The 12,893-nt window shown below is 45.5% G+C and overlaps 1 protein-coding gene across 6 annotated transcripts in view; it reads left to right on the top strand.

Annotated features, from left to right (window-relative positions):
* SYTL5 (synaptotagmin like 5) overlaps window positions 1-12,893 on the top strand; it is a 186,838-nt gene that overhangs the window by 50,788 nt on the left and 123,157 nt on the right. The window contains exon 1 of one of the 6 annotated variants that reach the window (XM_029603202.1): window positions 4,901-5,049. The exons of 4 other annotated variants lie outside the window; for them this stretch is intronic. The gene's annotated coding sequence lies outside the window, so the exon portion shown is untranslated. Of the gene's footprint in view, window positions 1-4,900; window positions 5,050-6,318; window positions 6,335-12,893 lie in introns of those variants that run through there. One more of the 6 variants, XM_029603205.1, reaches the window with a different exon arrangement.

The following is a 12,893-nucleotide window of genomic DNA, read 5'->3' as shown; positions in this document are numbered from 1 at the left end:
TGACGCGTCGCTGGCTCTGCCCCCCCCCCCCCAGTTTTTAAGAGGACTGCTCCCGTGGGGGGGGTGCGCAGGATTGAATAAGACAGGAACCTGCCTGTAGCTTTGAGGGAGCATAATTGGAAAGGAAAAAACTGATAATTGGTTTATTTCAGTCCTTAGAGCAAAGGACTAAAATGAAATAATTTGTGCCGTCGAGTGTGGCACGGGGTTACCTTGCAGCATGGATGTACCTTTAATGTTTCATCGGAGAATTTCCAAAGCCGTTTTATCTGGGTTACTAGTGATCGTTACAGGAGTGTAAATTGTGCAGTCTGATAGTCTCCCTCTCTCGGTACGGTTAAAAATGCATTAGAGCAAGTGTGGATTGTGAGGAATTAATTGCAAGAGAGAGACTAGGAGACTGCCATCCGAACGGCAGATGACATTTTTAACGTGGGCAAGGGCACAGTGATGCACACGGGTGAAAGAGAAAACAAATTTCTAGCTGTGTATACACAATCCTGGATTGCACACTTGGAGCCACCTCTCAGCAAAAAAAGATCTGGTAGTGCTTGTGGAAAACACATTGACATCAGCTTAAGCTGTGTGACAGCAGCGAAACCCCCCCCCCCCCAACTAGAATGTTAGGAATTATTTGAAAAGGAATAAACCCCCCCCCCCCAAAAAAAAAACTTGGAATATTATAATGCTTCTATCAATCGATGGTGTGACCACACCTTGTGTGGTTTTGGTCACCCCCCCTATCTAAGAAAGGATATAGGAGAACTAGAAAAGGTGCAGAGAAGAGGAACAAAAATGATAAAGGGGTTGGATGGGCTCTCCCCTATGGTAGGGCCGTTCAGCCTGGAAAAGAAACGGCTGAAGGGAGCTACGACCGATTATTTATTTATTTATTTATTTATTTATTTATAGCTTTTTTTATACCGAAATTCCTGTAAAATGTACATATCACATCGGTTTACAATGTAACTACAACATTCGCTCAGGGCGATACAAAGAACAGTGGTGGCAATTAACAGTAAAACGGATCATAACGTAACAACTCAAATTAAATCATCACAAAACAGGAGAGATAAAAACTGGGTAAAAAACAACGGAGAGAATGAGTTGGACTATGGTGTCCGACTGGAATGTTTGCTTGAGAGAGAGAGGTTGCAAGTGAGGGAAGATTAAGTGTCCGGGAAGGCTTGGCTGAATAGCCAAGTTTTAAGTTTTTTTTTTTTAAAGCAAATGGGCAAGGCTCTTGTCTGAGGTCTGGGGGTAAGGCATTCCATTGATAGGGTCCTGCTGTCGATATGGCGCGTTTTCTTAGGGATGTTTTTGCTTGGGGGGCATACAAGGTGTCTTTGTAGGCACTCTTGATTGGTCTAGAGGAGGTATGAGGTCTTAGTTGAGTGGATGTGTGGAGAGATGTGAGGTTGTTTTTAGCTTTGTAAATGATCGTGAGAACTTTGAAGAGGATCCTGTATTTGATGAGCAGCCAATGGACGTTCTGAAGGGTGGGGGTGATATGTTCCCATTTTTTGGTATTGGTGAGAATCCTAGCTGCGGCGTTCTGAACCATTTGAAGGGGTTTTATGGAGTTGGCCGGAAGACCGAGAAGAAGGGAGTTTCAATAGTCCAATTTCGACATGATGATGGATTGCAGCACCAATCTGAAGTCCTGGAGGTGAAGTAGTGGTTTTAGGTTTCTGAGGACTTGCAGTTTGAAGAAGCATTCCTTAGTGGTGGTGTTCACAAACTTCTTTAGGTTAAGCTGGTTATCTAGGATTGCGCCTACGTCTCTAACAAAAGGAGAGTGATTAATAGTTGCGTTGGCTGATTGGGAAGAGGACGGAAAGATAGGATGCGTGGCGAGATCGTCTTGAGAGATAAGAATCTCAGTCTTATTGGTGTTCAATACCAGATTGAGCGTGGAAAGAAGGTGGTTAATTGCTTGAAGGCAGTTGTTCCAGTGGTTAAAAGTTTTTTTGTAGAGATTCAGTGATTGGGATGAGTATTTGGACGTCATCCGCGTAAAGAAAGTGGGATAGTTTTAGCTTTGTAAGTAGGTGGAAGAGTGGTAGAAGGTAGATGTTGAAGAGTGTAGGTGAAAGGGAGGATCCTTGGGGAACGCCCAGGTTGGAGCGGATGGAGGGGGATTCTTTATTGTTAATCCTGACTTTGAAGCACCTGTTGGACAAGAATGATCTGAACCAACTAAGGGCAGATCCCTTGATGCCTATGTCTGTTAATCTTTCTAAGAGAATTGCGTGATTCACTGTATCAAAAACGGCAGATAGATCGAGTAGCGCAAGTAGATATGTTTGTCCTTTTTCCATGTTTATTAGGATGGTGTCAGCAAGGAATATAAGGAGGGTTTCTGTGCTTAATGTCTTACGAAATCCATATTGAGAGGGGGAGAGAATGTTATGTTCCTCAAGGTATTCCGTTAGCTGTTTGTTAACTATTTTTCCATGATTTTAGCAATCATGGGAAGGTTAGCTATTGGGCGGAAGTTGGCTGGGTCCGTTGGAGACAAGTTTGTTTTTTTCAAAATAGGTTTAAGAATGGCGAGCTTTAGTTGGTCTGGCACTAGGCCTTGATTTAAGGAGAGGTTGATAATTTCAGAAATTGGCTTTGAAATGGTGTTTGGGATGTTGAAGAGAAGGTTGGTCAGTATTGAGTCTGGAGGATGCGAGGCTGGTTTCATTTTTTTGAGGATACTTTCTATCTCTAGCGAAGATGTTGGTTCGAAAACATCGAGCATTGAGTTTTGTTGTAGCGAGGTGGGGAGAGCGAAGGGAGGGGGCGTTGCAGGGGGAGTGGAGAGTGAGGTGGTTAGGTTGGAGATTTTTCTTTCAAAGTATATTGACAGTTCTGTGGCTTTGTTGAGAGCTAAATCATCCGGGATGATGGGGGGAGATGGTTTGGTGAGCGCCGACACATATGAGAATAGGGCTTTCGAATCAAAGATGAAGTGGTGGATTTTCTTAGCGAAGAAGTCTTTCTTCGTTCTGAGGATGGCGATCCTATAAGTGTTGAGTAGAGATTTGTAGGCAGCTAATGACGTGGTGGACATTTTTTTTCGCCAACTGTGTTCTTTCTTTCTAAGGTCTTGTTTAAGGGCCTTTAGTTCTGGGGTGAACCATGGTTTTCTGTTATGAGACGAGGGGCGAAGAACTTTGGTGGAAGTCGGACAAGTTTGATCAGCAACTTTCGTGGTAACATTAAAAGTATTTTTCAGACAAGGAACTAAGCCTGCGGAATTTGTTGCTAGAGAACGTGGTCAAGACCAGCGATGTGGCAGAGTACAAAAAAAAGGGGGTTTGGATAAGTTTCTCGAGGAGAGGTCCAAAATAGACCTAGGTGTGTCCACGTCATACTTCTGGGAGTGAGCAGCTTGGAATGGACTTTCCTGTTAGGATCTCACGGGTTCTTCCAGGTGGTCCGGACCGGCCGCTGTCGAAAGCAGAATGCTGGGTTTTACGGATGGTCTGACCACAGGATGGGCACTTCTATTTTTTTTTTGTTGTTGGATCAGAAAAAGCACATAGATGGGTATTTGTAAGTCTACGCACTTTACTGACCTAGAAGAATCTACCTGCACAAAAAGTCAGGTGCAAAAGTCTACAGGTAGGAAAGTTTTTTTTTTTGTTGTTTTGTTTTTTTTTAAGGCGGGAAGGTATGCACTTACTTTCTTTTTTTGAAAGTTGGCGCAGTTTCAAAAGCGCCCCAGATGAAAATGACTCGTTAAATGATTGTGAAATAGAAAGGAAGGTCCTGAGAAGTGGAATACTGTCTTTCAGCGCTGGCTGGTTACCAGCTCAGTAAAGGACACTGTGAGGTAGGAAGGTGAGGTAGAGTTACCAGCACAGCTCCTGGCTTTTGCTGCATTATCTGCAGGGAATTTCAGTCGCTGGAGTCGGAAGTACAAGTCCAGACTGGCTGGGACCATCGTCCTTGATGGCAACCACCTGAGTGATCCTAAAATTCACCTCACAGATTCAATAATTGCTGGGGTTCAGTTCACCCAAAATCAGGACTTATTATTTAAGGTTTATTGCCAGCTTTAGTGGAGCTTGTAGGCAGAGTGGAAGGCATTAATGGAGCAATCTGTGATCGTTCCTCTTGCCTGCTGCAAATATCCTTTTTTATATTTGTCTGTTGAAATTTTCAGTAAAATACATGAACTAAGAAAAAGTGAATGAACAAATTTCTTAAATGTGATAATTGCATATGTACTTGAAAAGATGTTGACAACATTTTAATGTTTTATTAGGTAATTTTGTGAATAATTCTTAAAGACCCGCCATGCCCTCCCACTCTCTCACAGTAAACTCTCACCCTAAACCTAACTTGATTTTTGAACTTCTCTTAACTAAAGGTTTTAACATTAAATTATCATTCGTTGTCTCTGGTACTGATTTTGCGCTCAAAAGCCTAACTCTTACAGGCTGTGGCAAATATTTTTATTTATTTTTCCCCTTTTTTTGCTGACTATCTTCTGAAAATCAACTTTTATGTCCTTCATGATTCAGGATTTTAGCTGTTTTTTCCCCTCCAGAGACCAGAGATAATTTGGGTAAATCAATCCCCCCGGCCCACCTCCCCTCATCATCCTCACCATGGTCTCCTCCGCCTGCTCTGAAGTGAACCAGATGTGGGCTACAGATGTTTATATGCTCACACAGGCGCCGTGTTTTGGCACCTCTTGTCTCGGGGAACTGATTTTGAATCGGTGGTTCCATTTTGACAATCTGCCACTCGCTGACCACTCCTCCTACCCTGTTTACCTGCCCGGCGTGGAGCCACCCGGTGCAGGTTGGTTTGGCAGCACGCTGCTGGGCGGGTCCCGCTGGGCTTGTGAGCCGACTGCTGCCTGTCATGCACCGCGTTGCACTGCTGGGTGTGTGCCGTGTGCGTCAGCACAGCCCGGGGACCAGCGAGTCTGGTTAGTCAGGTTCTGTAATACGGCTCTCTGGAAGCCCTCGTGCCCCCAGTATCCTAGTGCTGATAATTGACTGCGGAAGAAGAAGTCTGCCAGCTAGCCTTTCCTCTCGGAATAAGGTGAGATTTCCACATGTTACGGCTTTCCTTGTTCTGGAGCCTGCTTTGTTTTTTCAGAGCCCTCTTCCCTGCTGGATGGAAATAAACAACAAAAGTAGAGAGATTATTCTCTCTACTTTTGTTGTTTATTTCCTTTATGATTCTGTAAAATCTCCCCAAGAAACCTGTACCGGGCCAGGGCAGAAGCTAATTAGATCTGGAGTGCTGCGTTTTTATGATTTTTTTTTTTTTAATTTCCTTCCATTCATTTACTCTCTTGATAAAGTTTCCTCCATGGCATAGAGTTAGGAATGTCCACTGTAAACCAGCAGAAGTTAATGTTTATTTTTATTTATTTATGTATTTATTTTTTTGCAGTGAAGGTGCATAGATAGGAAGGCAATCGACAGGACAACACCTTCCAATAGGAGCAAAGGCTTTTGAACAGAAATGAACTTTGAACTTTTAAAACTGGTTTTAATTCTAATTGATTAACTGTTAATGACAGGGTACATAACATGTGTGTCCTCGGGCTCTCCTTGGCTTCCGAGATGACAGTGCTGCCCTCTGAATGTGTAAGCAGGGCACAGAAAATGGCAAGGTAGTCGGTGACAGTTTTCTAAGCTCAGGCAGGCACGGGCGTCGATTTTTAAACTTGCCCACTTACCACAGCATGAAGCGCACGAGTGACCGCTCTGTGTACTGGTGGCGCTGTCTGCAGAACAAATACTGATCTCGTAATTAAAAACCTTTCTTGTTTTGTCTCGTGTGCGGTAAACCAGTCTCCGCCAAAATTCCTTCGTAGCTGGAGTATTTCTTTATTAAAATCATTTGTTTCCCGCCTGCAGCAGAGCAGCTGTGTTAAATGTGATGTAAAATCACAGGGCATCTTAGTACGCTTGTGTGACTCCCAGAAGGGGGGGGGACGGGTCTGTCTTTTAGGCAGCTCGTAAGCAATAGCTGCTTGGGGAAACTGCTACCGTTATTTAATTAAGGGACCGATGCCCTTAAGATGTTCTGCTCGCTCCTTGTGCATGCATGTTCTTAGGTGTGTGTGTGTGTGTGGGAGGGAAGACAGCAGATGAAGCTGCCTCTAGCTTTGATGAAGCGATGAAGCGTGCTCAGTAATTGCCCTTTAGTGCATCTCGTCCAGTCATGACCCCGGGGGGTCCTAGTGAGACGCGTGCAGAGGCTGAGTCGGCGGTACGTCCTGTGCCGCGTGGGCAGGACGTTGCTGCGGGATTTGGGGCTAGGTCACCCCGGGCTGCCGAGGAGGAGGGCCGGACCGAGCGCCCACCAGGGGGAGGTAAGGGGGCCCGTCCGCAGGTTGCCGCGGCCGGGAGTCCTGACAAAAGCTATATTAAGAGGATAACTTTAAAAGACCTACGCGCAATGGCCGCGTGCAGATCTACCCCAGTGTTTTATAACCCACACATACCATGAGGGCTCAAGTTATAAAATTCACAATTCTTCTCGGCAGCATTTGAATAGATATTCAATTTAGCTGGCTGAGCGGTGCTTTTAAGGCGAAGTGATGCAAAGCCACCGTCAAGCTGGATAAATTGTAATTTATCCTGCTAAGTGGCACTTATAACCACTGTATGTGCTTCTTTTTACTTTACATTTTAAAAATATGGGCAGGAAGATTTTACACACGAAATTTAAGTAGCACTTACCCCGGGCAAGTCACTTTTTTTTTTTACCCAGGTGAGCCTGCAAATTTTTTAAAGATACGCACGTAAGTGAAATTACCAGTTTGCCCAGTCCTTCTCCAGGTCATTGAGACCCTCCTGGTTCTTCAGCCTGACCCCCCCCCCCCCCACACAGTCACTGCCTCACAATAAACACATTTTAATATCGTGCCAGATAAGGAGCAGGTGTAAATATATGCACATGAACGGCCAAATCTACACTCAGACGTCTCTCATATAATAGCAGCTCAGGTGTGTAAATGTTGGCCCCTCCCTGGTAATGCACCTAGACCTCCCCATGTTTACACGCAAACCCTATTTACGCATGTATTATCTGAGATTTACAAAACAGCATTTACATGCACATATGCTAACCTTTTTTTTTTTTTTGTACATAACCTTAAGAAAATTCATCTTTAAGTTAGTTCAGTACAAAGCCATTGAATTTGTTAATCTTTTCTGTTGTTTAATTGATATTTTGGTAGTATAAAACAGTGTGAAACCACGATTACCAAGACTAGGGTGATCCTACTGCAGATCTTATTGTTTTTCCACCTGGTAAGGGAATAGGTCGAATTCAGAAGCAAGCTCATGTCACACATCGGATTTCCAATCCGCCTTTTCATTTCTACATCAAAACCGATAGATAGGTCAGCATAAAACCTACGTGGTACCAGATCACAAATTCATTTAAAACTGTTATCAAAGGCAACCAGCATGATTCAGGCAAGAAACATAGTCACGCATCACAAAGAGGCCGATTCGCTAAGGTGTGGTCTATTCTATTTTTTTTTTTTTTTTAACACGGGAAACCCACATTCCTAGCAAATAGCCCCTCATTGACGAACATGCTCAGTGCGCGCAGGCTGCCGATTTTGGGTAGCCTTGCGCGCACCGACCCCGGATTTTAAAGGATCTATTAAAATCCGGCGTACTTAGTTTTATAAAATCTACCCCCAAGTGCGCTTAAATGGGGTAAAATTTATTGACAATTCAATGGCATATATTGTAGCAATTTTCAGAAGCCCACTTACACGGGTAAAATGCACTTACAGGTGTAAAACCCCAGCTTTAAGCATGTAAATGCCTTTGAAAATCAGGCCCTGTGTGCATAGAACTATCTGCATTTACCCTAAATTGATTTTCAAATGGGAATTTATGTACAGGTACTGGGGTTTCTGCATGTAAATCCATTGGGAAAATTACCCCTTAAAAGTCTCATTAAATGCTTACAAAAACGTGCAAAATAAATCTGCTGCTTTGATTACATTTTTAAAGGTGAAAAGGATTCTAAGATAATCCTTACACACAGAATTTCATAGTTTGGGTGCAGCATAAGCGAATGTTTGCTTCCTCATACTTTCCAGTCTGATCGCTTTTAGTGGTGGCAAGCTGAGGATCAGCTCCTGTTGATCTTAAAACTTGGGCGGGAGCCAGGGATTCCCCTAGAAAAACCAAAAAAACCAAAGGCTGATATTGTTTGAAGCTTTTAAACATTAACACTAAGGTCTTCAATTGTACCCTGTATCTCACAGGCAGGGCCGGTGGAAGCACTAGGCCTGGGCCTAGAGCGCCGAGCATTAGGGAGCTCGGTATACTGAGGGGAGGTCAGAGGGAGTCAGTGCCCCTAGGCGCAGGGCCATAAGGGGGCGCTGATGACCTACATGGAAGGCCCATGCCGCCGGCAGTGGACCTCATCTCACCGGCGGGTGAACAGGGAACTACTGCTGTGCTGTGTGCCGGACGCACACAGCAGGAAGATCGGCGGGGCCGTGGTGGATCTCCTCTCACCACAGGCTGAAGAAAAAAGTCACGTTCAAACCTGCAGGTGCTCCTCCTCCTTCCTGCTTGTGTGGCCCCGGAAGAAAAACTTTGCCAGAGCTGCGTGAGCAGGAGCATCTGCCGCGTACAGAAGAGCAGCGTTAATGGGCCGCTGCATATCCCACGTCGCAGCGCCTCGAGAAGAGGAGGAGGCCTGGTAGCAGGGCCACTGTGGATCCCATGTCGCGGGTGGCCAGAGAAGATCAGGGCCGTCGCAGAGCCCATCTTGCAGCAACCCACGCAGAGGAGGCCCAGAGGTGAGAGAGAGGCTGAGGGCCTGTAGAGTGTGTGTGTGTGTGTGTGAGTGAGTGAGTGAGTTGAGAGGCTGTGTGTGGGAGTGAGGACCTGAATGTTTGGAGAGACAGCATTTGAGAGCCTCTGTGTGAGAGGGACAGCATGTGACAGTGAGCCTGTGCTTGAGCGAGAGAGCCTGTGTGTTTGAGAGTGAGACAGCATGTGCATGAGAGAGATAGTGTGTATGTATGTATGAGAGAGAGCATGTGGGAGTGAGAGCTGTGGATGCAAGAGACTGCATGTGAGTGTGAGAGCCTGTTTGTGAGAGAGACTGTATGTGAATATGAGAACCACCTGATTGTGTGTTTGAGGGAAGAAGACAGATGGAGAGAAAAGAAATAGAAAAAAAAAGACCCTGTTAAAGGAATTGGCAAAAAAACAAGAAAGGGACAGTGGGAAAAAAATGCCTGTGACCAACCAATTAGAAAACTAAGATCAGACAGCAAACGTAAAAACCCCCCAAACCTTTTAGTGATTATAAATAAGAACATAAGAAATTGCCATGCTGGGTCAGACCAAGGGTCCATGAAGCCCAGCATCCTGTTTCCAACAGTGGCCAATCCAGGCCACAAGAACCTGGCAATTACCCAAACACCAAGAAGATCCTATACTGGATTGGCATATGTTATCTTTGGGAATGTGCAAGAGTAGCACTTTCTCTATGCCGATCTCGCAATGTAGAAGATCAGCATGGAGGAAGTGGAAGCCCTGCAAATATTTAATACTATGTGGCCTGCACAGAGGAGGCAGCAGAATGGGATTCAGTGTCAGTAGCAGCAATCAGCACCTCCCCAAATATCCACATGGCAGCAGTAGCAGAGTAATGAGAGAGGCTCTGAGGTTGCTGGCAAAAGAAAAAGAGGGGGGTCTGCCTTTAGTGTGTGCATGTGTATGAATGGGACTCTGCCTGGGGCTGTATGTGTGCGAATGCATGGGTGCCTGCCTGAGGGTGTGTGTGTGTGTGAGAATGAATGGATGCCTTCCTGGGGGTCTGTCTGTGTGGGTGTATATGGGTATGTGTGTGTGTGTGTGTGTGTGTGTGTGTGTGAGAATGACTGGGAGCTTGCCTGGGTTTGTGTGCTATAGAGGTGGGTGTGATGGGGAAATGTCATTTTGGCACTCCCCCCCCCCCCCCCCCCCCAATTCTTCTGTCTAGAGACGCCACTGATTTTCTGTGACCTTAAGCAATAGTACAAGAAGGATTGGGGGTGCTGGAGAGACACACAAATGCATTGGCCCCCGGGCGCTGGAGACCCTTGGTGTGCCACTGGGCGCGAGCCATATGGGGCCGCAAGTGGCGGCAAAGAGGAGTGACGATTTGGCGGGCCCAACCTGCTCGCGGCCCAGAAAACCACACACTCGGCGGGCACAATAGAGAATGAGGTAGGAGTCGGGGCCAAGACCCTGGGGTGGCGTGACTGGGAGGGGGGGTGTGGAGGCGCAAGGCAGAAGGTTTGCCTTGGGTACCTAATCCCCCTTGCACCGGCCCTGCTCACAGGGCGCTAGTGAAGTCTTTTTTTCCAGAGTTGATGAGAGATGTTCCCACTTCTGTTCATCCCAAAATCCAGTCTGCTGCACTTTGTACTGCTTGAAGCACTGTCCATGCATCACCCAGTTCTGAAGGGAAATCGCGGTCTGTATTCTGCTGCCTAGGTTATAGAGGGAGAAAAGCAGTGCCTAAGGAAAAAAAAAATAGTACTCCAGCAACTGCAAACAAAGGCCCAGGGCATCTGAGCTTCAGACCGCCCTCATCCTGCTCCTCCCTCACGCTCTCCCCCCCCCCCCCCCCCCCCGATTGTCATAAGGCAACAGTGAAAGGGATGGGGGCCGGAGTGGTGCATGTTTGAACTGAACTGGAAGCTCTGCTATGGAGGAAGGCAATCCCGTGCCCAGCAAATCTCTGTCGCCATTGGCACTCTCACTTACCCAGTGCAAGTTCCCCCTGTAGTATCAGGTGGTGGTGGCATCCTGTGGGGTGATACCAAAAGCCCAGAGAGAGTTTGCCTAATCTTGGTGTTTCACTGTGGCTGTTTGTGGGGGTTTTTTAAATTATATTTTACAGGATCATGTTAAATCCATAAAAAGAAATGAAGGAACAGATCCAGTGGCTATCTCCTTTCCTCAGAGTCCAGTTGTCGTTAGCTGGCAATGTTTGGAAAGCAAGGAGAGGTGCCTTTTCTGTTTGAGACTGCATTCTAACAATTTCTCAGCAGCTCGCTTCCCCTTCCCCTCTCTGCCTCCACTCTCCTCCCCCTCCATGTTGGATGGGGGCTGTATGTGGCCCCTCTTTCTCTTAGGCTGGGTTCAGTGCCAAGCAAGCAAGACAGCGCAACTCTGTGCTCTCCCCAGTGACTGTATCAAAAGAACCTCTGGTGGGGGAAACGTCTGACGGCATTAATTGAATTTCTGCACGGGAGCTGACAGACTCCTAAAATGCTTGCTTCTATTTCATTTTATTTTTTCCAGTGTAATTTGTATTGAGCCAAGCAAAACGATACAAAACAGGGCAAACATAGATTTGCCCACAATAGTGTGCAAACCATCCATTATACATAACTGGCCCGAATTATTTTCAATAACCCCCCCCCCCCCATATTTTACCCTCAATGTGTCTTCGCATCATGGTGCAGCAAGCTAAGTACACAACTTGTTCAAGTGCTCACATCGCACCATCGCTTCCCACAAACTTAAAAACAAATTGTGTGTCCTGCCTTAAGGCTGTTAGTTTCCCCTTAAGGTATAAACTCCAAAACTGTTTAGTTAAGGAATTCGAGGAAGACATCAAGGTTTTTCTCCAACAGGCTGCATCGTCACATTTAGCACTAAAAATAATTTGAGCCATAAGTTATGCTTGCTGTATTTTTGAGGTAGTTAAGAGTTCACACGGAAATACAAAACACCCGCGCTGCCGAGATATCACAAATCAATACAAGCAGTCGCTGAATTAAAACAGCAGCCAACAGAAGTGCAAATGAAGTGGCTCAGTTCCTATTCAGATACAATATTTATTTATAGATCTTTAATTTTCCACCTCTTTCCAAGAATGGCCTCAAGGTGGTTGACAGTAGAGTTAAATCAACAGTTGCAATTTACATAAGTTACAGCCGTGAGCAGACTCAGAGCAGGGGAAATAACTTCAAGGCCTTAGGCAAAAGCCGGGAGAGTTACAGCAGGAGGAAGGGGGGACTCTGCAGAGAAGACCTGGTCGAAAAACCTTGCCTTCACTTATTTCCTGAAAGTAAGGTATAAAGGTTTAGGTAGGTGTAGTGCTACCTTGTTCCAGATTTTTGATGCATAACTGCTGAAGGCAAGAGGTCTAGTGCTGTAGTCAGAGGGAGAGATGAGAAAGAAGACACATTTGGGAGGACTAGAGATCTCTTGTGCATATTTAAGAGACGATAAGTTTGGAGAGGTACTTGGATGCTTGCTTATTCACGCACTTGAAGGTTCACTCAGTGCAGAGTTAAGCTCTGGAATTCATTGCCAGAGGATGTGGTTAAAGCTGTTAGTGTAACTGGGTTTAAAAAAGGTTTGGATATGTTCCTAGAGGAAAAATCCATAAACTGCTATTAATTAATAAGTAATAGTATCTTGAGATTTATTTAATGTTTGGGTACTTTCCAGGTTCTTATGGCCTGGATTGGCCACTGTTGGAAACAGGATGCTGGGCTTGATGGACCCTTGGTCTGACCCAGTATGGCATATTCTTATGTTCTTATGTGAAGCTGAGAGTTCTGAATGTTAGCCTGGTTTTGACTAGGACCCAGTGCAGTTGGTGTAATGTGGGTTTTATATAGTCAGTTGCTTTGGATCCAACCAATTTCTAGTGGCAGTATTTTGAAGGAGCTGGAGACATTTCATACTGTCTTGCACTGTTCCATTAAAGAGGGAATCGCAGTAGTCCATTCGGCTAGTGATTACCACATACATTGCAGAGCAGAGGTTGTGTTTATCCAGGTAGTTGCATTAGTTGGGGGATCAGGTACAAAAAAGCATGTCCCTACCACCTTCTTGATGTGAGATTCCATGGTGAGGTTTAGCTCAGGTTGAATCCCTAGG

Source organism: Rhinatrema bivittatum, chromosome 5 (genome assembly GCF_901001135.1).
Source record: "Rhinatrema bivittatum chromosome 5, aRhiBiv1.1, whole genome shotgun sequence".
Taxonomy (NCBI): domain Eukaryota; kingdom Metazoa; phylum Chordata; class Amphibia; order Gymnophiona; family Rhinatrematidae; genus Rhinatrema; species Rhinatrema bivittatum.
Note: the sequence above shows the minus strand (reverse complement) of the source record. Positions and strands in the feature narration are given on the sequence as shown.